Source organism: Neophocaena asiaeorientalis, unplaced genomic scaffold (assembly GCF_003031525.2).
Source record: "Neophocaena asiaeorientalis asiaeorientalis breed wild unplaced genomic scaffold, Neophocaena_asiaeorientalis_V1.1 scaffold182, whole genome shotgun sequence".
Lineage (NCBI taxonomy): Eukaryota > Metazoa > Chordata > Mammalia > Artiodactyla > Phocoenidae > Neophocaena > Neophocaena asiaeorientalis.
The window spans coordinates 6479839-6506935 of NW_020174648.1; the positions used below are offsets into that span (position 1 = coordinate 6479839).

Consider the following 27097-nt stretch of genomic DNA (forward strand, 5'->3'; position numbering starts at 1 on the left):
TAGGTCAATTCTCATTGTTATATATGCCCTTTGGCCTTCCAGCTTGTGGTTATTTAATTATTTATATGTATTTTATCTTCCCTGCTAGGCCATAGGCCTCCAAGGAAGAGACTGCCTGTCCTGTTCATTGCTGTATCACCATAGCATAGTGACTGGCATAAAACAGGTTATCAAATATTTGTTGTGATTGCTTGTGATAAAGTGGATGCAAATTAATTTTGTTTTGTGACTTTTATATCATCAGTTGAGAACATTTGATGCTCAATTAGATGCTGCAGAAACGAGGTTACAAATCTCTGCAGAAAAGAACCACAAATGAACACTTCAAGTACAGGAGTTGAAATACTTTTGCAAAAAATTTAAACATAATTCTTTTTCCATGTAATTTTACCAAAGAGGAAATGCTTGATTAGGAAGATGCTTGTTAGCAAAAGGAATTCAAGAAAAAACAAAAAGCACTTTGCATTTGTCATAATTTTTAGCTAAGAGAGATATTTATATGGAGGCTTTCCCCTTCAGAAATCTGTGAAATATTAGTTTTTAATGTAGACACTAAACATTCTTGGCAGAATGAGAAAAAAAAATCAAATTGAAAGCTTGAGAGGAGTGTTGATTATTTGAGCATAATCAATGAACTGAGTAACAGAAGGAAACATAACTTAATATACCTCCACTTCAGTTTAAGTGAAATGGATACAGATGTACTCTTAAGTTTTGAGACTATAATGACTAGAGTCATGAAATCAGGGCCCAAAGAAAGAAAAAACATGGATAACTCCATTAAACTGAGTAAAGGTCAACTATATGAGAAATGAGAAAATGGATTATTTCTGCAAACCCTTGATTTCTGTACCCTTCTCTTGTATGTTAAACTATCTCAGTGGCTAACTTAAGCAGAAAGGGAATTTTCTGGAAGAACACTGAATGGCTCATAGTTTTGATTGTAAGGAAGGGAATTGAGGGAAGCTAGATGGCCAGAACCAGAGCTAAAGTCAATCCTGAAATGGCCTGGTAAGGGTACTACTGCCATGACCAGTAGATGCTGGACATAACCCCAGGGATTGCTGCCATTGTCCCATCAGATTCTGGGTATCACAGGTGTGAGTGGGATGAATTCTACTTACTTCTGTGTAACTCAGTCCAGATTCAAAGTTCCAAGTAAGAGCATCCAGTCTACCAAGCTTAGATCATTTTCCCTCGCCCTAGGATTGCTGTGGGGCAGAGGTGGGAGGAGGTGGTGGGTGGAGGGAAGAAGACAAATATCTGGACTTTCTGGCCTGTAGTGGGAGAAAAGATTCTGCCACCCACAAAAATTCCCAAATGGAAAATTCCCAAACAGTGTAAGGAGGGGAGGGTAAGATGATGAGCAGTCACAAAATTATAAATATCCATTATATATGTCTATCTTTCAGGGGTATGAGGAGATATAAGAGAATCTTGCTCTATCTGACAGCTACTATTGTGTCATTTCTACAATTGTAGGCAGTAGGTTACTAAATCACCAATAACTTGATTTAAACATATCCATATATACATGTACACACAAGCATACAAATTGATCGACTGACTTTTTTTTCTAAGTTTACTATTCATATAGAGAAAGGGAAAGCTTTTTCTTTTTTCCAGGTCAAATAAAGCCCCTAACCTCAGAGGATAAATTTGACAATAATGTATTTTGATGAAATTACATTGAGAGAAGGCAAATTCAGCCATGTGGAGAGTCATGAGGTCCCATTTAAAGGACTCCTTTAAAAGATGCTCCCTGATCAGCTCGGTGCTTTGTGGCCACCTAGAGGGGTGGGATAGGGAGGGTGGGAGGGAGGGAGACACAAGAGGGAAGAGATATGGGGACATATGTATATGTATAACTGATTCACTTTGTTATAAAGCAGAAACTAACAGACCATTGTAAAGCAATTATACTCCAATAAAGATGTTTTAAAAAATGTGTTAAAAGGGTAGATCTCATATGAAATGTCCTTAACACAAAAACAAAAATCTAAAAAACAAAAGAGCCTAAGGAAATATGTGGTGGTATGTCTATTACCTCGATTGTGGTGACAGCCTCATGGGTGTACGCATATGTGCAACCTCATCAATCTGTATACATTAAATATGTGCAGTTTTTTAATATACCAATGATACCTCAATTAAGCTGTTTATAATTACTTAATTAATTAACATTATGCTTAAAACTATTCCAAGATTTCTGGAGGACAATTAGGCACTATTATAAAATCTTCAAATATATGCATAACTATTATCTAACAATTCCACTTCTACAAATTTATCCTAAAAATGAAACATATGTTGAAAGATTTAGCAAACTTTTAGTTGTGAATAATTTCAGTGGTGTGATATATCTCAAATAAAAATGGAAATAAAGTCTCAACAACAGTGGAAAAAAACAAACAAAAAAAGATGCTCCCTTATACAGCTTCTTGCTGAAAAGGAAGATCTAATCTGGGGCATTGCTCTCCTCTTCACATTGGTTCCTGAATGAGCCCTTGTGCTCCTTTGATTTTATCTGATATTTGTAAATCAAAAGCATTAGGAAAATCTGCCCACCTCTGAACTCAGTTTCCCATTTAGTCTTGTAGAGTCATCTGTATACATGACAATTACTCACAGGGGATTACTTATAAATATTATGTCAGTGCTGTTGTTGTTTTAGATTACTAATTCCTTAGAAAGGCAGGAGCTCTGTCTGTTTAATTAATTGCGTTTAACACCAAACATTGGTCATTACATGTAAGGTTTTTAAAGCTGCTGTTGGACATTATAATAATAAAAGACTTTCGCTGGCTACAGCAAATCAAATCTCTCTTCACATAAGACAGGTCTGACAAACAACAGTGTGGGGGCCAAAGAGAGCCCACCACCATCTCTTTATCTCTGTTCCTGTAAATGAAGTTGTATTGGAACACAGTCATGCTCGTTAGTTTACATACTGTCTATATCTGATCTCGTGCTATAATGACAGAGTTGAGTAGTTGTGACAGACTGAAAAGCCTGTAAAGCCTAAAATATTTACTATCTGGCCATTTACCAAAAAACCTTGCTGACCATGGATCTACTTCAGTGGTTCTCACCTCATATAACAGGATGGGATCCTCTGTAAAATCCCAAAAAAGAAAAAAATCCCTGGCCCCACACCAACATCCCAAAAGGGGTCAAAAGGTCTATAGTGGGACTTCCTTGGCGGCGCAGTGGTTAAGAATCTGCCTGCCAATGCAGGCGACACGGGTTCGGTCTCTGGTTCGGGAAGATCCCACATGCCGCGGAACAACTAAGCCCGTGCACCACAACTGCTGAGCCTGCGCTCTAGAGCCCACGAGCCACAAGCACTGAAGTCTGCACGCCTAGAGACCGTGCTCCACGACGAGAGAAGCCACCGCGCTGAAGAGCCCCCGCTCGCCGCAACTAGAGAAAGCCCGTGCGCAGCAACGAAGACCCAACGCAGCCAAAAATAAATAAATAAATTTCTTAAAAAAAACAAAATGTCTATGGTCAGAGCTGGAGATATACAGCTTTTAAAAGTTCACACAAAATTGAGAATCATCAGCCTAATGCAATACACAGTACCTAGTATAATTTTAATAATTTTCATTCATTGGCTATTAGATGTCAGGCATTGCCCTAGACGCTCTACATGTATTTTCTCATTTATCTCCATAAAACCCGTCTTAGATACATTTTACAATCCTTATTTTATAGTAAAGGAAATGGAAGTATTCTAAGGTTAACTTGTACAAGCTAACACAGCCAGTAAGTGGAACAAGAGTCTGCACTAGGTTTTTCTACCTAACCAAGATTGACAACAGAAGAAAAATATCCAGGTGGAAAGAGACTCTGACTCTTATCCCCTGAGATGTGCTTTTTCTCTGGGAGAGCTGTAGGTATTTCCCATTACTGATGCTACACTGACCTGCATAAGAATGACTGGCTGGGGACTTCCCTGGCGGTCCAGTGGTTAAGACTTCGCCTTCCAATGCAGGGGGTGAGGGTTCAATCCCTGGTTGGGGAGCTGGGATCCCGCATGCCTGGTGGCCAAAAAGCCAAAACATAAAATAGAAGCAATATTGTAACAAATTCAATAAAGACTTTAAAAATGGTCCACATAAAAAAAAAAAAAAAGAATGATTGGCCTAAGTATGGCTGCAGAACTCTCCTGTTGATAGAAGGTAGCACAGCTGAGAAAAGACTGGAACATTCAAATAAGATGTTATTCAAACCTAGAGGGTATCAAAAGGGAAATAAACTCATGGAGTAACATGAAGCTAAGTATTCATCTTCAATGAGGAGCGCACCATAGGAACATCTTTCTTTCTGGTTCGTGACCTGCCTCCAATTTGTAGAGCTCATCTTTAATCCCTAACCTCTTGGAACATCGTAAAGAACTCTGAAGACTTCCCCATGTCCAGATTCTAGAAATTAAGGCATAGAGCAAAAGGAAGTTTCCTTTCCATCTTGCCTAAAGCACAACTTTCAAATTCTGGTTTCCTGAATGATTTATACACCAATGTTCAACTTTTTCTTAACTGGTTACTCATGACATGACAAATCTAATAATTTCTAAGAAATATTGAACGTCCATTTTTGCTAGATGATATCATTTGGTTACAATATGTATTTGACCTCAGTGTATCTATAATTGCTTATTTAGGCAGAGCTCTAAATGATCTTCAAATCATTAACCCTATAAACAAAGTTTAATCCTTTCATACTAATCTTGGGTCTGTTCAAGTTCTGGTACTTGTTTTCTGCTAATTCTCATTGTGATGTGACTCAGATAATTTTGATAATCAGTTTTTTAAAAAAATTCTAGTATCCTATTTATTGTTGCTAATTTATACCCCCAAAAGCATTGATATTTTATGATGCAAGGAGTAATCAGAAAAAGAAAAGCTTCAGATTTCATTGGGTAGATTTAAAATTGTACCCTCATAAGGGTGCCTTTTATTCATAAGTATGATACTCTAAAAATGAGCGTTTATTATTGTTATGGGCTGAATTGTGTCCATTCATCCCACACGCTCCCACCACCAAAGTCATATGTTATTGTCCTAACCCCCAGTACCTCAGAATGTGACTGGATTTGGAGATAGGGCCTTTAAGGAGATAATTAAGGTAAAATAAGGTCATATGGGTAGGGCTTAATCCAACACGCCTGGTGTCTCTATAAGAAGCGATTAGTACACAGACACAGTGAAGACCATGTGAAGACAGAAGGAGAAGATGGCCATCCATGAGCCAAAAAGAGAGGTCTTGGAAGAAACCAAGCCTGTCTACTCTTTGATTTTGGACTTCTAGCCTCCAGAATTTTGAGAAAATTTCTGATGTTTAAGTTATCCAGTCTGTGGTATTTGTTACAACAGCCCTAACAAACTAATACAATAATGAAAACCAACAATATTCCAGTGAGTTTTGCCCAAGTGAAAAGTGGAGCTGCTTTCTCCTATGACACTGTTTAAAGTAATACCTAGAATGCCCCTCTCTGCTGAAAGTTGTCTGATGTCTCTTTCATAAAGGGGTGCTGTTTACTATCACCCTGGAATACGTCTCAGGAGATTGGTTAAAATTCGGATATTCTCAATTCATAGAAGGTAGGCCAGTTCAAAAGCAATTTCAGGCAGGACTCGGAAACATTTTCTTTAGCTCTTTTAGAATCAAGTCTACAGGGACCTAGTTCCAGAAATCCCAGAACTAACTTGGGCTACATCTGCCATGATCACTTTGGATTGTTTCCCTGAATCTAAGGCAATCCCTTAGGTTTAGTTTGCAGTTACTGACTTGGGACTGGACTCTAAAGATTAAGGGTAGGTCAGAAACTATTGACTTCCTCATATTTCCTTGGGACATCTTTATTTCTTACTCTACAGATTTATCTTAATGAACACTGGTAAGAGGAGTGTAGACTGGGGGAGAAAGTAGATTATGGAGAATCTATGTATAGGAAAAGAGGAGGGTGGGAAGGGGAGGACTAAATTGGCCTCCCACACTTACTTTACCTAAAGCAATTCAGAAAATCCAAATGACTCAGCTCCAGTACCCCCTATTTTGTGCATGTGTTCCTGTTTGAGGATGTCATTCCCTCCCCATACATAAATGATTTACACTGGAGAAGTCTCAGGTCCTAGCTGTACTTTAATAGAGTTAATCCAAACTCTATTCTCATATCCTCCAATTAGCCCTGTATTAAAAGCTGATTGTACTTGTATGCCTCCGGGTACAGATCTAATACATTGTTTGACATCTGTTAAAAGGTAGGTTCTATGACATTAGAATAAAGATTCCTACTAGCTTTTCCTTTTAACTTTCATAGAACTTTATACTTTTTAATGCAATAATCACCAAGCTATTTTATACTCTAGTAGTTGACATGTACTTCTCATTGTATTCCTCGTACTAGACTGTTACATTTCTTCAAGGCAGGGACACATGACTCATTCATTTTTGAATTTTTTCCTCCTATTCCACTCCTTCCCACTCTCTGACCCCCTCCTCAATAACATGGCGTTTATCTATAACAAAGAGTTGTACAGATACATGATCTAACTTTTCTTAGTCTCTGTTTCAGCTGTCGCAGTAAGTGGGTTGGTATCTTAGGTCTTTTCTAGTCCTATACCACAACTAATGCTTTAGGTTGATAATTACACATTCCAGAGCAATTTTAAAGCATGTGGTAACTTAAAAAAATCACTTAGCATAAACAAAAAAGCATAGGCTATTCTAAATAAATAAATAATCAAAGGAAGAACATTATAGTACAGGTATATCAGCAAATACATTTAAAAGATTCATAAGGCCTTATTAGCATTAATTTTTTTTTAGGGTTTTTGTTTTTGTTTTTGTTTCTTGCGGTATGCAGGCCTCTCACTGTTGTGGCCTACTCCCGTCGCGGAGCACAGGCTCCGGACGCGCAGGCTCAGCGGCCATGGCTCACGGGCCCAGCCGCTCCGCGGCATGTGGGATCTTCCCAGACCAGGGAAGCCCAGTCATTAGTTTCTTGATCAGTCAATTAAGGATGACAAGTAACCAAATACAGTTTTGCTCTAAAAAAACCCTAAAGGGCTTCCCTGGTGGCGCAGCGGTTGAGAGTCCGCCTGCCGATGCAGGGGACACGGGTTCATGCCCCGGTCCGGGAAGATCCCACATGCCGCGGAGCGGCTGGGCCCGTGAGCCATGGCCGCTGAGCCTGCGCGTCCGGAGCCTGTGCTCCGCGACGGGAGTAGGCCACAACAGTGAGAGGCCTGCATACCGCAAGAAACAAAAACAAAAACAAAAACACATCTTTAAGTAGAAAAAAAAAAAAAAGAAACTAAAGACTATAATGACATACCTAAAATGGATTTTTAAAAAACATTTGAGTACTTACTATGTGCCATGTGCTGTTCTAAATCCTTTACATGAAATGATGCATTTAATTTTCATAGTATATCAGTGGTGGAGGCCGAGGCCGAGTCTAAATTTCTAGAACTAGATAATAAAATATAAAATAAAACCAAATTGTTTAAATTGTGTTAAAGCTACAAAATAGTGATTTCTAAGCACAAATGACTATGAGACATTTAAGCTGTTTGTCTTTAGTAATTCATTCTTAGTTAGCTTAGCTTAAGGTACTTCTCAGGCACTATTTTGCTGTATTAATACAAATTTCACTAGATGAAAACAAATCATACAATTTTAAGAGTTTAGAAGCTAAATATAATTTAAATTTTAACATAATTATTTAATATTCATATTAACTCTCAACATCCTAAAAACTGTCACTATTATTTAACAATAACATAGCAAAAATTTTAAACAGCAAAATCAGGAAAAAAGAGCTTAATTCACCACCTAAAATTTTTACAGAGTTAATTTGGGAATAAAACCCAAAATATCTTTTTTTTTTTCACTGAATAACCATATTATCTTTCTTCTAAATAGACTCAGTCTCAAGGGATAAATTATTCACTGTAACTTATATGTCTACCTTATCTGGGGAGTTCAAAGCATAGAAATGACTTTTTGTAGATTAGTTTTTATTGCAAACACTTAAGTGTTTTCTTCAGAGCTGCTCTTCTCCTTTTTTTGCCAAATTTTTGTTTAATTATATCATTAAAATGAATTTTGGGAAGCCCCTCCATTTTAAACTTATTTTTAACTGAAATATTTATGAAATAAAAACAAATTTAACTTATAAATCATATTTTTTAAGGGAACATTGAAGGGGGTCTACCTGTTGAGGTGTAACTATTAATAGTTCAAAGAAATTATATTATCTAGGTTGATTCTATTGAAAGTTGCCTCACCTAAACAGGGAAGTTGGCATGTGTGCCTAGCAACAGCCGCTAAAACCTTCTGTTGTGGAAGGTTCCCTAGGAGTGAAAAGGGAGGAGGAGGAAAAACTGGAGGAACAGATTAATCTGTTTTTTTCCCAGCAGGGGACTGAGGCCTGGCTGAGGGATAGCCTTTAGATTAGCTACACACTAACCTAATCTCTCCATGGTAGCTAGAAATTTGCTCTTTGTAGGACTGGGGTTACTATTTAGCGGGTTGAAGAGATGGATACAGATTTAGCCCACTTCAAAGAGAGTAAATTCCAATCATCAGAAAGACATCAATAGGTCTTCTAAAAGAAGCTAAAATCTGAGTAGCAGGAGGGTGTTAGCAACTAAAAAGAACTCTTCCCTGCTTAGAGTTTAGGAAGGTGTGTGATATATTATTTACAAATAATATGAGAACACTAGCTGTTACAGTAATTGAATTTATCACCTTAAAAGCAGAAGCTTCTCTAAATATAGTACTTCTCTTGGTATTGGGGATGTATGCAATGAAGAAAGGACAGGAAAGCAAAATCTCTGCTCACTTGGCCTGACCTGAAGGAAAAAAAAAAAAAAGCAGGGGGAGGGTGATAATGAACAAGAGTATTAGCTGGGTGCTTACTTGAGGACCATCTCTCTCCTCTATTCTAAACGATTTATTTTGAAATTACGACTGTATGGTATGAAAAGAATTCCATTTCTCTCCTTTCTTAAAAGCAAGGGTTTGGCTAAACCGAATTGTCTTGAAAGGGGACTCCCATTTTACCCAAAATGAAAATGGCTTCTTTTCCATAATGGAGAAGAAACTTCAAATAATCATAAGGTTAGATTTAGATCCAATAGCTCTTCTAAGGGCTAAATCTTTTTCTTTCCTGCCCCAGACAGCTCTTAATTGGTCACATAGGCCTGGAGAGACGTTTTGGGGCAGTGAGTGTCCAGGCCTTTGGGCTGTTTACCCCTGCTGGGAGGCTGAACTCTGGGGGAGTCTGTGAGGGAAATGACTAGGGCAAAGCTGGTGTGATCAAGAACCAAGATGAAACAGGATAAGAACAAATTCTTCTGGGGTGGAGGAGGAGAGATGTGAAAAAGAAACAAGAGCAGAGGGACGAGGCTAAGAGAAAGCCAAGGGGGAGAGGTAAGCGCGGGATTGGATGGAAACGTCAGAAATTTTCCAATTCACCATCTGGCCACTTGCCCGCTGGGCGCCGAGACGCTGGTGGACCAGTTCTTCTGCTCAGGGGGTGGTGCGCTCTCGGTCCAGGCGGTAAGCGACACCACCCTCCCTCCCGGGCGTTGGTGGCCGGTGACTCAGAGCTCTGCTCCCGCGCCCGCCCCGCCCGTCTGCTTGCCCCGCCCCTGGAAGGAGGGGCCTCACTCTGGTCTCCGCCCCAGTCTCTGGGGCGGGCCGGAGCCCGAGGAAGAGGAAGGGGACGAGGACAACGAACGACGGGGCGGAGGAGGAGGAGGAGGAGGAGGAAGAGGAGGGAGACCAACAAGATGGCCCCTGCTGCAGGAGCAGCCTCAGCAGCAGGTGGGAGGCCGGAGGCGGCGCTGGCGGTGGCAGCGGCGGCCGTTGTCCGGCGGCCTGGGACAGAGTCAGAGTCGACGGTGGCATTGGCGGCGGCGGTGGCTGCCGCGGCGGTGGTGACGGCCGCGGGGACTCGGAGCTGAGAGGAGCTGCTGCTCGGACCAGCGCGGTGAGCGAGCGGCAGGCGGCGGCGGCTGCGGCAGCGGCGTGGGGAGCCGGGCGGCTGCGGCCCGGCCTCCGTCGGAAACAATAGGCAGCCGCGGCGGGGCAGGGGCTATCCTCGGCCGCCCTCGGCTCCTCGGCCGTAGCGTCCGCCCGCCCGGCCTCAGGCCCCGCCGGCGGCCGAGGGGCTTGTCAGTGCCCGGCGTCCTTTAGGCCTCGGGCCTCCGCGTGCCGCCTGGAGGGCCTGCCGGGGTGGGTAGGCCGTGGGGATGTGCAGACGCCGCCCTGGTCGAGGGGAGGGCGAGGGAGGCTTCGGCCAGAGGGAGGGGGCCACAGGGCTGCCCAGCCCCGCTGTTCGTTCGAGGACCTTGGCGGGAGCAGAGTGCGCTCGGGAAATGCTTTTTGGACCCCCAATCTGTGGGGGTGGGGGAAGTGAGGGCGTCTGTAAACAGGCGCCGCCTGCACCTCAAGGCTGCTCCCTCCCCCTCCCCCTTAAGCACTCCCGTTCCTCGGCCAAGTGGGTTTTACGATGTCTGTTTCCCTGGAGCTACTGCAGATCGAGACCGATAGTCTTTTTTTCTTCCTGGCGGCGCTAGGGAGGTTGTGTTTGCAGGTGTTTTTCAAAAAAATTTAAGTGCAGCAACACCAACAATTCTGCCTGGTAAAATGTGATTATCAAGGGATGGAGAGAGATAGAGGGCTGAAGGATGTTCCTCTTTAAACATTTCTAGGCATCAGTTCTCTCTAAACATCAGTTTTGCCCACGTCCCGGTGAGAGTGGAACTAGGGCTCTTTTGGAACAGTAGATAATGTAACTCTTGACATCCCAGAATAGTCCCTGAAACTGGAAACAAAGCCGCTTGCTGGCAACGCGAAGACAAATTGTAATGTTTGAATAGAACTTTTTTCTTCAAAGGAACCGTTGTGAATTATTAATGTGCCGCATAAGAAACAATGTTAACTAGCATAAAATGGAACTAATGAAGCATTTTTTCAGGAGACAGAAGAGCTTCGTCTCCAGGCTAGAACTTCTTGTCCTTTTTTATAATTTTCAAAGCTAGGAACAACTGTTCTGTATTGAATGTTTAGGCTGAAAAAGAGACAGCTCCTCCTTATAGTTGCCCTGCATAGTGATTTCTGAAACTTCAACAGTTAACTACTATTTCTCCTAAACTTAATTTCTCAAGACATCTACCATGTACCTTTCCAAGTGAAGGGGAAAATTACCCAAGTTATTTCTATGTCAGTTTCTATACGTATGGAGAATTTATATTAAAATTGTTTGGATGTCTCCAAAAGACTGCTTTCCACTGTTTAATATTAAATTGCGAGGTCCATTTAGTTTGTGTTCTTAAAAGGACCTGTGCTGGGCAGATAAAATGCCAGTTAATATCTTTCACCCATTTTTAAGGTGAATTTCTAATTAGAATTGTCTGTATCTGTTGTAATTCAGAGCGTTTTAAGGTTATATGAAGTTTAATGGGAGGCACTGGGCCTTGGTTCTTCCACAAAAGTTGACAGTAAGTAGACTAGAAATTGGATAAACGTGGAGGTTGGACTGTTTTATTGTTGCTTAGGATTGAAGTATAATGGATGAATATGAATGACTTTCATTTTAAGCCTAGTATAAATAATGTGGATATTTTGACTTTTTAGGTAGTGGGGAAAGAACAACTTTCACATGGCTTCTGCTGATGTGAATTTTCTGGGAATAAATTTCAAAAGGGACTTTTTTTTAAGTGTTCAAAGTCATGATTTAATCAATCAATTTTTTTGGCTGAATTTTGTTAGTTGGTACAGAATGCAAGTAAACTCTATCTCATAATGATACTTAAATTTATCTGTGACTCTAAACCTATTAGAATAATTGTAGTAATGTATGAATTTGTAAATTGTAAGTGGTCAGTGTGGTTTGTTGTGAAAACAAATCTTATGTTGTGTCAAGGACTAATTTGCCTCATCATTTTCCTAAAAACAAAGATTTTTAAGTGTTAAGGTTTTGTGTTTGAAATTAGATGCTGACCCAGCAGTCATTGAGTCTGGGTCCCAATTTATGCTTGATATTGAATTCTGTTTTTATTTGTGTCAGACTGTTTTAAGATGTGATCCCTCAATTGTTATGTCTTCAATATCAGTGTTTATTCCGATTATGTCAGTTCAGATTTTCTCAAGTAATATTTAAGAATTTCCTTCCAAGAAGTTTTGGGACCATAGCTTAAAAATTAGATTTGTACTTTCTCGGTAATATTAAAAGTTAATATATGTTTATTTCATTTGGAGAAATTTGAAAGGGTTTTTTTGTACATAAAAAATTTAAAATAACAATTTTTCAAAGCACATTTGTTAAATGAGTAAATGAGGGAAAATATTCTCATTTATTCCTCCTAATTAGTCTGTAATATAGGAAGAATCTGAGGCTTAGGAGAAGCTAAGTAGCTATAACTAGCAAAAAGGCCGCTTAGTTAATAGGCAAAAAAGCTTACTCAAACCTTGTGACACAAATTAGATGCTTTGCTATTGCTACTGCTGCCATATGTCCCAAGGTTAAACTTTGAAGCATCTCCTGTATTTACGGATTCCTTTTTTTTTAAAAACCATGAACTGTGTTTTGTAATACTGTGCTTGCCTTCAGCTCTAATATCTTTTCTATTATCATTATTTGTACACTGCCAAATTATTCACTTATAAGTTTGAGGACGTATTCGTGTGAATTAACAAAAGAAGCACTTATATTTGCTTTTAGCAGATCTGAATGCCGTAAATATAGAAACTCATACTGTTTACATAGGGCAGATTTGTGGTATTGCTGTAATTGTTTCATGGCTTTAATTTGTTATATAAGCAGTTAGCTAAGTTGTACCTTTGAAATAAATACTTACGAAAGTTTTATTTTTTAATAAATTTATTTATTTATTTTGGCTGCGTTTGGTCTTCATTGCTGCACGCAGGACTTCTCTAGTTGCGGCGAACGGGGGCTACTCTTCATTGCGGTGCGTGGGCTTCTCATTGCAGTGGCTTCTCGTTGTGGAGCATGGGGTCCAGTAGTTGTGGCATGCGGGCTCAGTGGTTGTGGCTCACGAGCTCTAGAGCACAGGCTCAGTAGCTGGGCTTAGTTGCTCCGTGGCATGTGGGATCTTCCTGGACCAGGGCTTGAACCCGCGTCCCCTACATTGGCAAGCAGAGTTTAACCACTTTGCCACCAGGGAAGGCCCTTAGGGAAGTTTTAAAATGACTTTAGTAACATTCGGTAGTGTTAAAGTCAGGTCAGCTAACATTTGGAATTCTTCATTTATAATTTTTTAAAGCCTTAGACCACTTAGAAGTACGCAGTATTTTCTATCTCCAGATATTAGAGCTTGAAATGGAGTTTGGTGGGATCTAATCAGTCCACTCTTACATATATCTTGCCAATGGTTGGCACCCAGTAAAGTGAAGAATAAACTGATAAGTGATCCTTGTTTGGTGGACACTTCGGAGCAGGATGTTCCTTGGCAGTGTATACTGACCTGGTTTAGTTTTGGCTATGTCCATGCTCAGGAGTTGAGGTATTCTTTGGGATTGGATTCAAGTGGATTTAAATTCTCAGATTGACCTGCATCAGAACAGTCACAGATTTCAAAATCAGCCTGTTGGTTAGGATCTTCTTTAAGATCACCTTCTTTTTTGTTTAATCCTGGAGTCTAGACTGGATTTGGACTAGCCTTGGAGGTTATAGCATAATATTAATTTTTCAGCCATTTATATAAAGGAATTTTTCTTACTCCGAAGTTTTTTAATGTTGATTCTATACGTTTTCTCTTTTTTAAAATATTTATTTATTTTTATTTGGTTGCGCCAGGTCTTAGTTGTGGCATGCGAACTCTTAGTTGCTGCATGCATGTGGTATCTAGTTCCCTGAGCAGGGATCGAACCCTAGCCCCCTGCGTTGGGAGCATGGAGTCTTAACCACTGCACCACCAGGGAAGTCCCGATTCTATACATTTTCAAGTGTGAAGTTTACTTAATCTGAAGTGATGTTGTGCTACATCTCCAAGACAGTTAGCTTTAGCATATTTATTTATATCCATTATTGGTCAGATTTGTGTCTGTTTACTTCTTATATTCTTATTTATTCTTTATGTAATGTTAGACATTTCTTATCAGTTCACAATATTTTCCTGATTGAGGTTTGAGAAAAGAATTCTAGTAAAAAATTTGAGTTCATCTTACATGCACAGTTGAACTGACTCAAATTATGTTCTGCCCTAGAGGAATAAATGTCTTAAGGTTCATTTATATTTATTTGAGACTGTTTATAAATGTATGTTTGATGTTTGTCAAGCATTTTAGCACTGATATCAGTACACACCCATTACTGTAATATAAGGTAATAATTTAGTTTGTAATGCATTTTTTTCTAAACGTCTCCAAGATCTAAATAGCATTTGAATGTGGTAGCAGTGTTTTTGAAGAAGAGTTCTACAGTGGTCTATATATCTTAACATAAATTTTTTTTTAAATGGAGGTTTAAATCGCATAACATAAAATTAACCATTTTAAAGTGAACAGTTCATTGGCAGTACATTCACAATGTCGTGCAACCACTACCTTTATCAAGTTCCAAAACATTTTATCACCCCAAAAGGAAACTCTTGTGCCCATTGAGCAGTTACTCCCCATCCCCCTCTCCCCCAGTCCCTGGCAACCACCATTCTACTTTCTGTCTTTATGAATATTACATAAAATGATTTTGAGCCAAGATTGAGCAAGAGTGCTATGTATAATTGAAATTGCAGGAAAAAACTTTGGGATATGATTGTTAGGAATCAAAAACCACCTCATTCTTTACATTATTCTCTAAATACAGTAGGCATGCTGCCAGGGATTCTTTATGGAAGAAAAATTGGAAGTCACAGCAGTTCGAACTTTTCATCTTGATCACTACAAAGAAGTTGTACTTAAGCTCTCAGACTCATTAGTATTTCCTTGTTGAGTTGTGAGAATTAACTAAGTTTTAATGTTCTATACAAATGTGAGCAATGAATAGTCTTATCTACAGGTTGTTTGGCTTTTGTTTTTTCTTAATATATAGAAGAAACTTGGAATATTAATAGACAAGGACTTATATGAGGTTATATTAGAAAATGATTGTTAGATTGAAACTCTTTAATCTGTATGAATCTAACTGTATTACTTTTTTTTTTTTTTTTTTTTTTGGCTCCGTCGGGTCTTAGTTGCGGAACGCAGGAATCTTTTGTTGTGGCGCACAGGCTTCTCTCTAGCTATGGCACATGGGTTTCTCTCTAGCTGTGGCACACGGGCTCCAGAGCACACAGGCTCAGTAGTCGTGGCACATGGGCTCCAGAGTGCATGGGCTCTCTAGTTGTGGTGCATGGGCTCTAGAGCACGTGGGCTCTGTAGTGGCAGCGCGTGGGGTTAGTTGCCTCTTGTCATGTGGGATCTTAGTTCCCCGACCAGAGGTCGAACCTGCATCCCCTTCATTGGAAGACGGATTCTTAACCACTGGACCACCAGGAAAGTCCCCTAACTTTATTACTTTTTTCAGCTAATCTTTGAGCCTGTTTAGAGTTATGATTTGCCTGACACTCTGCTTGTTGAATAAATCTTTGAATCCTTGGTCTTGGGTCTATACCTGACTCCCTCCAAAAACATAGACACTGTTAACAGAAGCAATTGGTTTGTAGCTTTTTAAAATTGTTTGTTTGATTGAGGGAGAAAATAAACAGACTTTTTTTCTTTCATCTTTGACTTAAATTCAAAATTAGGTACTTCCCCTAATTAAATTTAAATCTTAACATTTATGGTGAGAAGTGAAATACAGATTTTATGTTACTATTAAAGATTTGTAATATTTTACAGATACAGAAGCTCTAAGTCGGGAAGAAGAATTTAAATTTTGATACTAATTTCCCCCCTTTTAGGAAAATTTTATTTGACTATTAAATTTAGTTATAAGAACAACTTAAAAAGTGATGGAAAGAATTATAACGAATATTTAGAACTCAATGCAGTAAAATTCCTGCTTTTCTTTAATACTGACTTTTTTCAGGAAATATCAAGTCTCTGTAAATATTAATATTTCTATGTTTATATACATCTGATTAATCTTTAACAGTAATTTATTAGAAAGCTAGTGTACTAAATTAATACATTTAATCATAAAATAACATCTTTAAATGAGGTTAAGTTTAGAGATCTATGCTTGAAAATATGGTTTAGTGGAACATATGTGAATGAAACAGGATCATTATATTCTTAGCTTTATTATAGAACAGTATGTCATCTAACCTGATCCCAATTTAGAATAAGAAGTAGACAAAAAGACCTTTATCACAAAGTTAATGAACTAAATCATCTACACTAAGGCACTGGCTTAGAACCTCTCTTGCTCTGTACATAATTCTAAGAAGCTTGATATTTTCACAGCAGAATTTAATCTGTTTTCTAATTTCACAGCAGATTAAAACATGCAAATTAGATGTGGGAGTAAAGGTACTCTAGGTAATATGGACAGCAAGAAGGGTAATGAGGTAAAAATCACATTAGCATGGGACAGTTTAATACAGGGACATTTTTTTAGACTCTGAGTATATCATTAATTAATTATTCTGCTATATAACCTGTTGTTCCTGATGATAGGTTCATTGTGGGAAAATTCACTTATGTTTTTGATTTTGGGAATCATAAAACTATATAAAGAATATATTAGAACATACACTTTGGAGTCAGATGTATCTAAGTTCCCATCTTTTATCACATAAGCTTTATGATTCTTCATCTCTAAAACCAGAAATGGTGATATCTTCTTTGAAAGGATTGTTTTGCAATTTAAATGAGTTAACATATATCTATAGTATAGTACCCATTCAATAAATGTTGTTTTCTTCCTTAAATTTTGTTTAACAAAAATCACTTTAGAAAGATATTCATCTAAGAATATTTGAAAATTTTCTGCTGTCAATTGTTAGTATTCAAGATACAGTTAAACTTTGTGTATTTATGGAGTTGGTGGTCAGAAATGAAATACCATTCTCATTTTCTTTCCACATCAGTCTTTCATTAATATGGACCTGTGCTGTTTAATATCAGCCACTAGCTACATGTGACTACTTAAATTTAAAATTTTTAATGGATTTTTTTTTAGAGCAGTTTTAGGTTTATAGAAAAATTGCACTGAAGGTATAATTTCCATATATACCTTCCCCCACAGTTATTTCTGTTAACATCTTACATTTGTTATAATTGATAAACCAATATTGACAAATTATTAACTAAAGTCCATAGTTTACATTATAGTTCACTCTTTGTGTTGTACAGTTCTATGGGTGAGATTGTCTTCTTTCACTTAGCAACGTACATTTAAGGTTCTTCCATGTCTCTCTGTGACTTGATAGCTCATTTCTTTTTATTGCTAAATAGTACTCTGTTGTATGGATAAATTTAAGTTTTAATTAATTAAAATCAAAATTTTAAATTCCTCAGTTGCACTAGCCACATTTCAGGGGCTCAATAGCCACATGTGGCTAGTGGCTACCATATTGGAAAATGCAGATATAGCACATTTCCATCATCTCAGGAAGTTCTATTGAAGAATGCTGATATAAACCAAAGTCCGGTTCTCCATTTATATTCACTCTCACAGAGAACTTACCATTTGCATGGCCTCAATTTGTCCTAAGCCTACCTTTTCAATGTTTTTGCTTGTGCTGCCAGCAATCCTAAACTTGACATAATTTAAAATCCTTTACTCCCCCCAAAGAATCAGCCTTTCCAGATGCTGTCCATTATAATATGGTTTCTTCTCAGGGCATCATCTTTTACTCCACTCTTCTTGTCCCTAAAATCTGGAGTCATCTTTTTCTTTCTTATTTTTTCTCTAAACCTTTTGAATATTTATCAGAGATAAACAGGTCTCAGAGCTAATAACTGGCAGAGTTGAGATTAGAATCTAGAACTCCTTTTTCTAGTTCTCTCTTGGGATCTCCACTAGTTGGGGTGCTTTTACAATTAATTTTAAAGTTGTGGTCACTTTTGAAGAGATTATTGGGGACTGTTTGATTATGTACTATGTAATTTAAAATACTATAAATCAAAACTATAGAGGCTATAGCTATAGATTTAATAAATACTAATGTACTCATTCTTTAAAAAGTAGAACTTGAAATGAAGAAGTTTATCTTATTTCTTATCTTAAATAAGAAATTTATTTCTCTATAATTCAGTTATTATGGAAAAATATTTTTTCTTCTGTGTGTGACCCACTTTACATAATAAAAATTAATTACCTGTACTAATATGAATTGCCTGGTAAGGGTGAATAGAATTTAACTGGACATTGTTGCCATCCAAAATTCTCTATTGGTACTGATTTACATTTGTATTCTATTCAGATACTTTGTAAAATCCAATTTGGTTACCACATGAACTTGTACTTTCTTAAACATTATTTAAATTATCATGTTAAAGTTTCCAGAGCTCTTTTGCCTTTCTTTTGGGGTAAGCTTTACCTCTTCTTTTGCTGAAAATAGCTATACTGTGTAAGGTCTTGATTTGATCTTCTCTGTATACTGGTTATGCTTGCTCAAAAGTTCATTTTTGTGGAGACATTCTGTTAAAGAGTAGTAGTCTTCCATGTTTAAGTACTGTATTTAAAAAAAAAAAAAAGCCTGAATTTTAAACCATTTTGAAATGCTTTCCCTATAATTACTGCTCTTAAAACCCATGTTTTATATGTCAGCTTTTACATTAATTACTGTTTTGATTAAAACTGTCACTCTTTGCTCGAATCTGTCCTCTCTTTAAATTTATTAAAAACTTTTTTAAAACATAAGGCTCTCCATGTATTTAGAAAAGCTGAGTTATGAGTTATCTGAGTCAGTTTTTTCAGAAATGTCATTTTATTATGTAGGTTTGCAGTTGACAAAATCTCATAAGGGCACAAAAGTTCCTTCCAATATATTCTCTTTCTACTGCATTAGAAAAAATGAGGGCAGGAGAGAGAGAGGGTTTTTTGAAATAAGAAAATCCTTAGAATAGAAAATGTAATATTTAAAACTCTTTAAAAGCATGTAAGAGTAACTTGGAATATCACAAAGCTTAGAACAGATAATGTCATGAAAGCATCTTTGAATATTGAAGTTGTAGGACCTATTCCCATAGTGATTGACGTGCATTATTTAATTCATTGTTCTCAGAGTGTTAAAACTTTAAGAATCTTAAGTGTATCATGACAAAATGGTGAGGGGCAGAGGGGAAAGAATGGGTGGGGAGCAAAATCCTGTCAATAGAATCTCCATTTTTGAGAGAGATTTCAGGTTCACTTGTTGATTTTTTTTTTTAGTATTCTTTTTTGTTTTTAAAAGACTTGGTTGGTTGGTTGATTTGTTTGTTTTAGAGCAGTCTTAGGTTCACAGTAAAATTGAGAAGAAGGAACAAAAGATTTCCTGCATACTCAGCTGCCTCCACACATGCATAGCCACCCTTATTATCAACATCCACTGCCAGAGTGGTACGTTAATTACAATTGATGAACTTACATTGATGCTTAAAGTCCATAGTTTATATTAGGGTTCACTCTTGGTGTTATACATTCTGTGGATTTGCACAAATGTATAATGACAGGTATCCATTATTATAGTACCATACAGAATATTTTCATTGGTTTAAAAATCCTCTTTGCTCTGCATATTCATCCTTCCTCACCCCAGCTTCTAGCATCCACTGATCTTTTTATTGTCTCCATAGTTTTGCCTTTTCCAAAGTGTCCTATAGTTGGAATCATACAATATGCATTTAAGTTTCTTACATGTCTTTTTGTGATTTGATAGCTCATTTCTTTTTTAGTACTGAATAATATTCTGTTGTCTGGTTGTACCACAGTTGTACCACTGGTGGACATCTTGGTTGGTTGCTTACAAGTTTTACAATTATGAATAAAGCTGCTATAAATATCCATGTGCAGGTTTTTGTGTAGATACAAGTTTTCAGCTCCTTTGAGTAAATATCAAGGAGAGTGATTGCTGGATCGTATGGTAAGAGTATGTTTAGTTTTATAAGACAATGTCAAACTGTTTTTCAAAGTGGTTGCCCGATTTTGCATTCTTATCTGCAATGAATGAGAGTTCCTGTTGGCGCCACATCTTGGTCAACATTTGGTGTTGTCCGTGTTCCAAATTTTGGCCATTCTAATAGTGTGTAGTGGTATCACATTGTTTTAATTTGCATGTCCCTGATAACATATGGTGTAGAGCGTCTTTTTATATGTTTATGTGGAATATATAATATTGTATAGTCGGACTCATGCAATATGTAGCCTTTTCAGATTAGTTTCTTTATCCTTATCTTTTTAATCTGTCACTTCACTTTTAGCTTTACCTCGCTTATAGGTAGTTTTAAGAATGCAGTTAATTTTGGAGGTATACTATCTTCTAAAGATTAAGTACCAGCATTAAAAAATTGAACTCAGGCTTCCCTGGTGGCGCAGTGGTTGAGAGTCCGCCTGCCGATGCAGGGGAAACGGATTCGTGCCCCAGTCCGGGAAGATCCCACATGCCACAGAGTGGCTGGGTCCAAGCCAGGGCCGCTGGGCCTGAGCATCCGGAGCCCGTGCTCTGCAACAAGAGAGGCCACAACAGTAAGAGGCCCGTGTACCGCAAAAAAAAAAAAAAAGATTGAACTCATCTTGTGATGATAGATTCAGCTCTCTTACCTTTTATGTGAATTGTCCAACACTTTAGAAATATGAAACTTGCTACAATCAAGTAGTGATATTTTTCAGTCATTTAACAATTGTTGAACAAATATATGCTATACAACAGCATAGAACAGTATGGACTTCCTCTTATAGAAAGAGTTTAGAATGTATTGGGAACATCAGAGGGGCAACCTAATATACACTAGGCTATAAAAAGATTTCTTGAAAGAGCTTCCTGAGTTGAATGTGACTTAAAGGATGAATAGGGGTTTAACATCCCAGATTTAGGGGAATACTTGAGCCAAACAAGACCTAGAGTGAAAAAGAATATCTTGTATACAGGGAAACCTTCATACTTTTGTTGCTAGAGTATAAAACATGAGGCAGATGGTGGTGAAAAATAAAGCTGGAGAAGTAGGTGGGGGCCACATCCCAGGGATCTTGTATGGCATGTTAAAGCACTTGGGATTGATTCTGCTAAGGCAACATCTAAGAGGTTTTTTTAATTTTTATTTATTTAGTTAGTTAGTTAGTTAGTTTTGGCTGCATTGGGTCTTCATTGCCACACGCGGGCTTTCTCTAGTTGTGGCGAGCACGGGCTACTCTTTGTTGCGGTGCATAGGCTTCCCATTGCAGTGGCTTCTCTTGTTGCGGAGTACGGGCTCTAGGCATGCGGGCTTCAGTAGTTGTGGCACATGAGCTCAGTGGTTGTGGCTTGCAGGCTCTAGAGTGCAGCCTCAGTAGTTGTAGTGCACGGGCTTAGTTGCTCCACGGCATGTGAGATCTTCCCAGACCAGGGCTCAAACCTGTGTCCCCTGCATTGGCAGGTGGATTCTTAGCCACTGCGCCACCAGGGAAGTCCCTAGGAGTTTTTGTTGATGTTGTTTGTTTTTTAACTTGAGATAACAAAATACATGCACTAAAGGGCAAAAATCATAGCGGTAGATCTTGATTACTTTTTACATATATACACTTGTGTAACCACCACCCAGATCAAGATATGCAATGTTTCTAACACCCAAGAATTGTTTCTACTCTTTCCCAGACAGTACACTCTCTACTGCCTCCCAGCTTTCCTAGGAGTTAATTCTGACTTCTGGCACTGTAGTCTGTTTTGCCTCTTCTTAAATGAAATCATGCATCATGTCTTCTTTATGCTTCCTCTATAAATTAAATTCTACAGTAGGTGCTATTTTGTATCTGGCTTTGTACATTGTAATATCTGTGAAATGTGTCCCTGTTATATGTAACAATGGACCGATTGTTTTATTTTTATCATTGCTGTATAGTATTCCATTATATGAACTTATCACAGTTTATGCATTTTGTTGATGGACATTTGGGTTGTTTGCAGTTTATTTTTGGCTTTTTATGAATAAAGTTGTTATGAACATTACTGCATATGATTTTTGGTGGACATACTTAGTCATTCCTCTCATATAAATACCTAACAGTGGAATTTATGGGTCATTAGTAGACTTTGGTTTAGCCTAAGGAGATACTCCCAGTTTTCCAAAGTGAATGTACCAATTCACACTGCTGTCAGCATTGTATGAGAATTTCGTATGCTCATATCATCTTTAATACTTGGTATGGTCAGTAAACTTTTTTTTAGCCATTCTGGTAGGCATGTAGTAGATTCCCATTGTCATCGTAATTTAAATTTCCCCTGTGAGTAATGACATCTTATGACTCTTAAATAAGCGTATTATACACTTACTGGCCATTTTGATACCCTCTTTTGCGAAAGGATCTTTCAAGTCTGTTGTCCTTTTTTTAAAATTTACTTATTTTATTTTTTATTTTTGGCTGCGTTGGGTCTTCGTTGCTGCATGCAGGCTTTCTCTAGTTGCAGTGGGTAGGGGCTAGTCTTCCTTGTGATGTGCGGGCTTCTCATCGTGGTGGCTTCTCTTGTGGAGCACGGGCTCTAGGCACGTGGGCTTCAGTAGTTGTGGTGCGTGGGCTCAGTAGTTGTGGCTCATGGGCTTAGTTGCTCCATGGCATGTGGGATCTTTCCGGGCCAGGGCTCGAACTCGTGTCCCCTGCATCAGCAGGTGGATTCTTAACCACTGCGCCACCAGAGAAGCCCTATTGTCCTTTTTTTTTATTGAGTTTTTTGTCATGGAAGAAAACCATAAGTGAATGACCAGCAGCTGTGAGGAGTGTGGATGAAGGCAAGAACAAAGCTAGAGACAGAGATCAGTTAAAAGGTTACTGTGTGATCCAGGTGAGAGAGACTGTATGCTCTATGAGAGCAGGGACTTTGTTTCATTCAGGGCTACATCTTTAGATCCTAAGACACTGTCTGGCACATGGTAGGTGTTCAGTAAGTAATTTTTGAATGAATGAACACAAACTTCAATCAGGGAAGTAGAGATGGAAGGGAAGATATAGATTTAAGAGATAATAGAAAATTTTAATAGAGGTAGAAGAGGACGGAATCTAGGATGATTACCAGGTGTGTACATTGAGTGTCAAGTTGTATAGTGATGTAACTAAAGAAACGAAGGCTACAGAAGGAATTACAAGTTTAAAAAAATAGGGACAAGTTAATTACCATGTGACCTTGCACATATTACCTAAGGTTTGTGCTCAGTTTCTTCAACTCTAAAATTAAGATATAATGATATGTAATATCTAATAATAGGGTCATTGTGAGGACTGAGATAATGCATGCAAAATTTAGAATAGTGCCTGTCATATAAAATATACTCAAAAAAGATTAGAGATAGAAACAATTGAAAATCCCTGTCTTCATGGAGCTTACATTTTAGTAGTGGTGGGTCCACACTGTAACAAAATAACTAAAATAAAGCATATTAGATGGTGAGAAGTATTGTGGAGAAAAATTAATCAGGAAAGAGATGGGAAGCACAGATTGTGGTGGTAGTGTGATTAGGGTTGAGGGATCAATTTTAAATAAGGTGATCAAGTAAGGCCTTCCCTAAGGGAATTCACATAGTAATATGTGTAGGGAAATGGGAAAAAGGTTCAAGGTTAGGAGAAGAGCGGGACAAATTGTTCGTAATTTAAGATAAGAAAGCAAGGCTCCCTATTTTACCAAAGAATAGAGTGTAATAATAGTAGATTTATTTGTTTATTGTGCAAACCCACAGCAGTTAGGCTTGTCCCATTCTTTTATCCTCTCTTCCCTGTAATACACTACATAAACCTAAGGACGAATTTATACCCTAAAAGATCTTCGTTACATATATTGGAGGAAGTGTTTTATGTTTAATTCTGACATAGTAGCAAGAAATCAGTAGGTTCTCTAACAGTAGCTACTACTTAGGAACAGCAAAATATCTTCTTACAATTTATATAACTGTTTCAAACCACTTGATATGTGTAAATGACATACATTATTATAGGCTTCTGTGTTTGGACTCCATGTAGCAATTCGTTCATTCTTTTAAAATCAAAATGAAATATTGTCTGCGGTAACAGTCTAGAAATAGTTCTAAAATGGAAAATGAATCTATCCTTTTTTTTAAATTTTTAAGCATTATTTTTCAAGTATGCGCAATTGAAAATCATTGGAAATAGTTGGAATTCTTTCAGGCATATTCCATAAAAATAAACAGTGATAAAAAAATGTCCTTAAACCTTGGCCAGTAGATTATGGGGACAGTTTAATAATACTAACATTATTGTTATTTTACTATTATTAAATATGTTAGATTATATCTTTAACACAAAAATTCCCTAGGTCATAGTATACACTACATATCACCCAACCATTGCAAAAGAAGTATGCTCCATATGCAGCTTGCCTATTCTGAATAATCTGCATGTTTTCTCTTTGCTGTCCAGTTGTAGAATCAGTCAGAGCCCTATGGTATCTACCAAGTGCCACAAGGAAGTCTAGGACACAAGCTCCCTCAGAAAAAAAGTAGAAACAAGTAAAAGTAAAGCAGTAGGGGCCATTAGTGTGACACATGTGCTGCTTTGTTTTCTTGAGTAAAGAGGGAATTCTTTGTTCCCAGTTTTTGTTATTGATACTTGTTTTTTTTCTTCCAGTTCAGCACCAGAAATCTGCTACATTCCAAATCCAAATGTCATCACTACTCCAAAATTGAGTTCATGAAGGGTAGCTTTCTAACTGTGGTAGATTGAACTGGAGTATTTTGTAACAGCTTAGTAATATAAATGTAGAACAATCTAACAAATATGTTGAGTGAAAGAAGCCAAAATACAAAACACATACTGATGATTCGTTACATAGAATTTTAAAACAGGTAAAAGTAATCTATAGCATTAGAAGTTACGATAGTAGTGGCCTTTGAGGAAGAATAAAGAGATAATGATTGGGAGGGATGGTGAGGGGACTTTCTGGGGTGCTGGTAATGTTCTATATCTTGGGTATACAAGTATGCTCACTTTGCTTACTATGTTCATTGAGCTGAACACTCTTGATCTGTATACTTTTTATGTGTGTATGTTATATTTCAATACATTAAGTATCTTAAAATATTTATAAGATTAAGATTAGGGCTTCCCTGGTGGCACAGTCGTTGAGAGTCCGCCTGCTGATGCAGGGGACGCGAGTTCGTGCCCCAGTCTGGGAAGATCCCACATGCCGCGGAGTGGCTGGGCCCGTGAGCCGTGGCCGCTGAGCCTGCGCATCTGGAGCCTGTGCTCTGCAACTGGAGAGGCCACAACAGTGAGAGGCCCGCGTACTGAAAAAAAAAAAATTACAGCTGCTGAAAGTTGGAAGACAGTGGGAAAAGTACAGGATTTGGAGTTGGACAAGTGTAGGTTCAAATTATGACTAGGTCACTAAATTATCCAAGTAACTGTTTTCAGTTTTCTTTCCTTCCTTCATCGATAAAGTAGAGGAGATATCTCAGAAGGTTGTTTGAGGATTGAATGAGATGATTTGTAAGTGCTTAGCACTCAAATCCCACTCCCCCCTCTCACAGTTTTGGGATAGAGGGGGAAAGATTTGAGGAGTATATAAAGAAGTTGTAGGTAGGTGAAAACAATTATAACTTGCTGAAGATGACTAAGGTGATGCTAGTAAGGAAGGTTAAGCCTTTCTTTGTATTGTAACCAGTAAAGACCAACAACTTGGGAGTATTTGAATCACTTTCAATATTGAGTTAATAGTGCTGCCCTGGCACATCGACATGGAGGACTGTTACACAGATGACAATTTATATTCGGTTAGAATGTAATACGAAGTTACAGATAGATTTAAATTGAGCCTAAGTAGTATGTTTTTTTTTTTTTTTTTTTTTTTTTTTTTTTTTTTCTTTTGCGGTGCGCGGGCCTCTCACCGTTGTGGCCTCTCCCGCTGCGGAGCACAGGCTCCAGACGCACAGGCTCGGCGGCCATGGCTCACGAGCCCAGCCGCTCCGCGGCATGTGGGATCCTCCCAGACCGGGGCACGAACCCGTGTTCCTGCATCAGCAGGCGGACTCTCAACCACTGCGCCACCAGGGAAGCCCAGTAGTACGTATTTTTAAGTCTAAAGGATTTGTTATCCATGCTGTGCTTTGAAAATGTTACCGTTTTGGTACATTTGAATGCTCTTCCCTGTAGTTGCTGATAATTTATGCTGCAAGAATAAGGAGCTAAATTTAGGCATGTTGTGTTTGTGAAGGTACTTATATATATTAGTAATTTTTAGGCCTTAAAAAAAGAGAATAGATTCATTCTATGAAAACTTTGTAATTCAACCGAGGGAACCTTTCACATTCCAATGTCAGTTTTTCATTCAGTATTACTCTTTTCTCAAAAGGCTATGATGAAATTTATAAATGTAAAATTGTGTCTTGATTATATAAACAATCAGATATCTATTATTGAGTAACAAACCACCCCAAAACTTAGTGGCTTAAAACAACAACCATTTTATTTGCTTACAATTCTGAGTTAGTGCATGGGGCTAAGTTAGCCACGGGTGGTTCTGCTGTTGGTCTCCACTGAGGTCACTCATGCAGCTTCAGTCATCTGGCAGCTAAAATTGGGGCTGATTGTTCTAGGGGTCTGAGCTGGGACAGTTTTTCTCTGTTCTGTTGGTCTCAGCTCAGGTCTAGCTCAAGCCTTCTCACATAGTGGCACCATGTTCCAAGAGTGGAAGTTGCAAGGTTTCTTGAGGCCTATGCTGTGAAGCTCTCCAAACATCACTAATGCTATATTCAACTACAGTATTCAAAATAAGTCAAGGTCACCCAGATGCAAAGTGTGGGGGAAAAGATTCTATCTCTTGATAGAAAGAGCAGCAAAGTCAAATTACAAAGGGGCATAGCTACAGGGATGGGAGGAATTGTGGCCATCTTTGCAGACTACCACAACAAATGATTAAGAAACCTAAAGAGAAAGTCTTAAAATAGTAAAGTTAGACGAACCTGGGTTGGAATCTCAACTCTACCCCTTACTGGCTGTGAGACCTTAAGAACA

The 27097-nt window shown here is 38.3% G+C and overlaps 1 protein-coding gene across 4 annotated transcripts in view; it reads left to right on the forward strand.

The window, feature by feature from the left end:
- The first annotated feature begins 9753 nt into the window (after positions 1–9753).
- RC3H1 (ring finger and CCCH-type domains 1) overlaps positions 9754–27097 on the forward strand; it is a 92785-nt gene continuing 75441 nt past the window's right edge. For 3 of the 4 annotated variants that reach the window (XM_024758746.1, XM_024758750.1, XM_024758748.1), the window contains exon 1: positions 9765–10006. The gene's annotated coding sequence lies outside the window, so the exon portion shown is untranslated. Of the gene's footprint in view, positions 10007–27097 lie in introns of all 4 variants that reach the window. The other variant, XM_024758747.1, reaches the window with a different exon arrangement.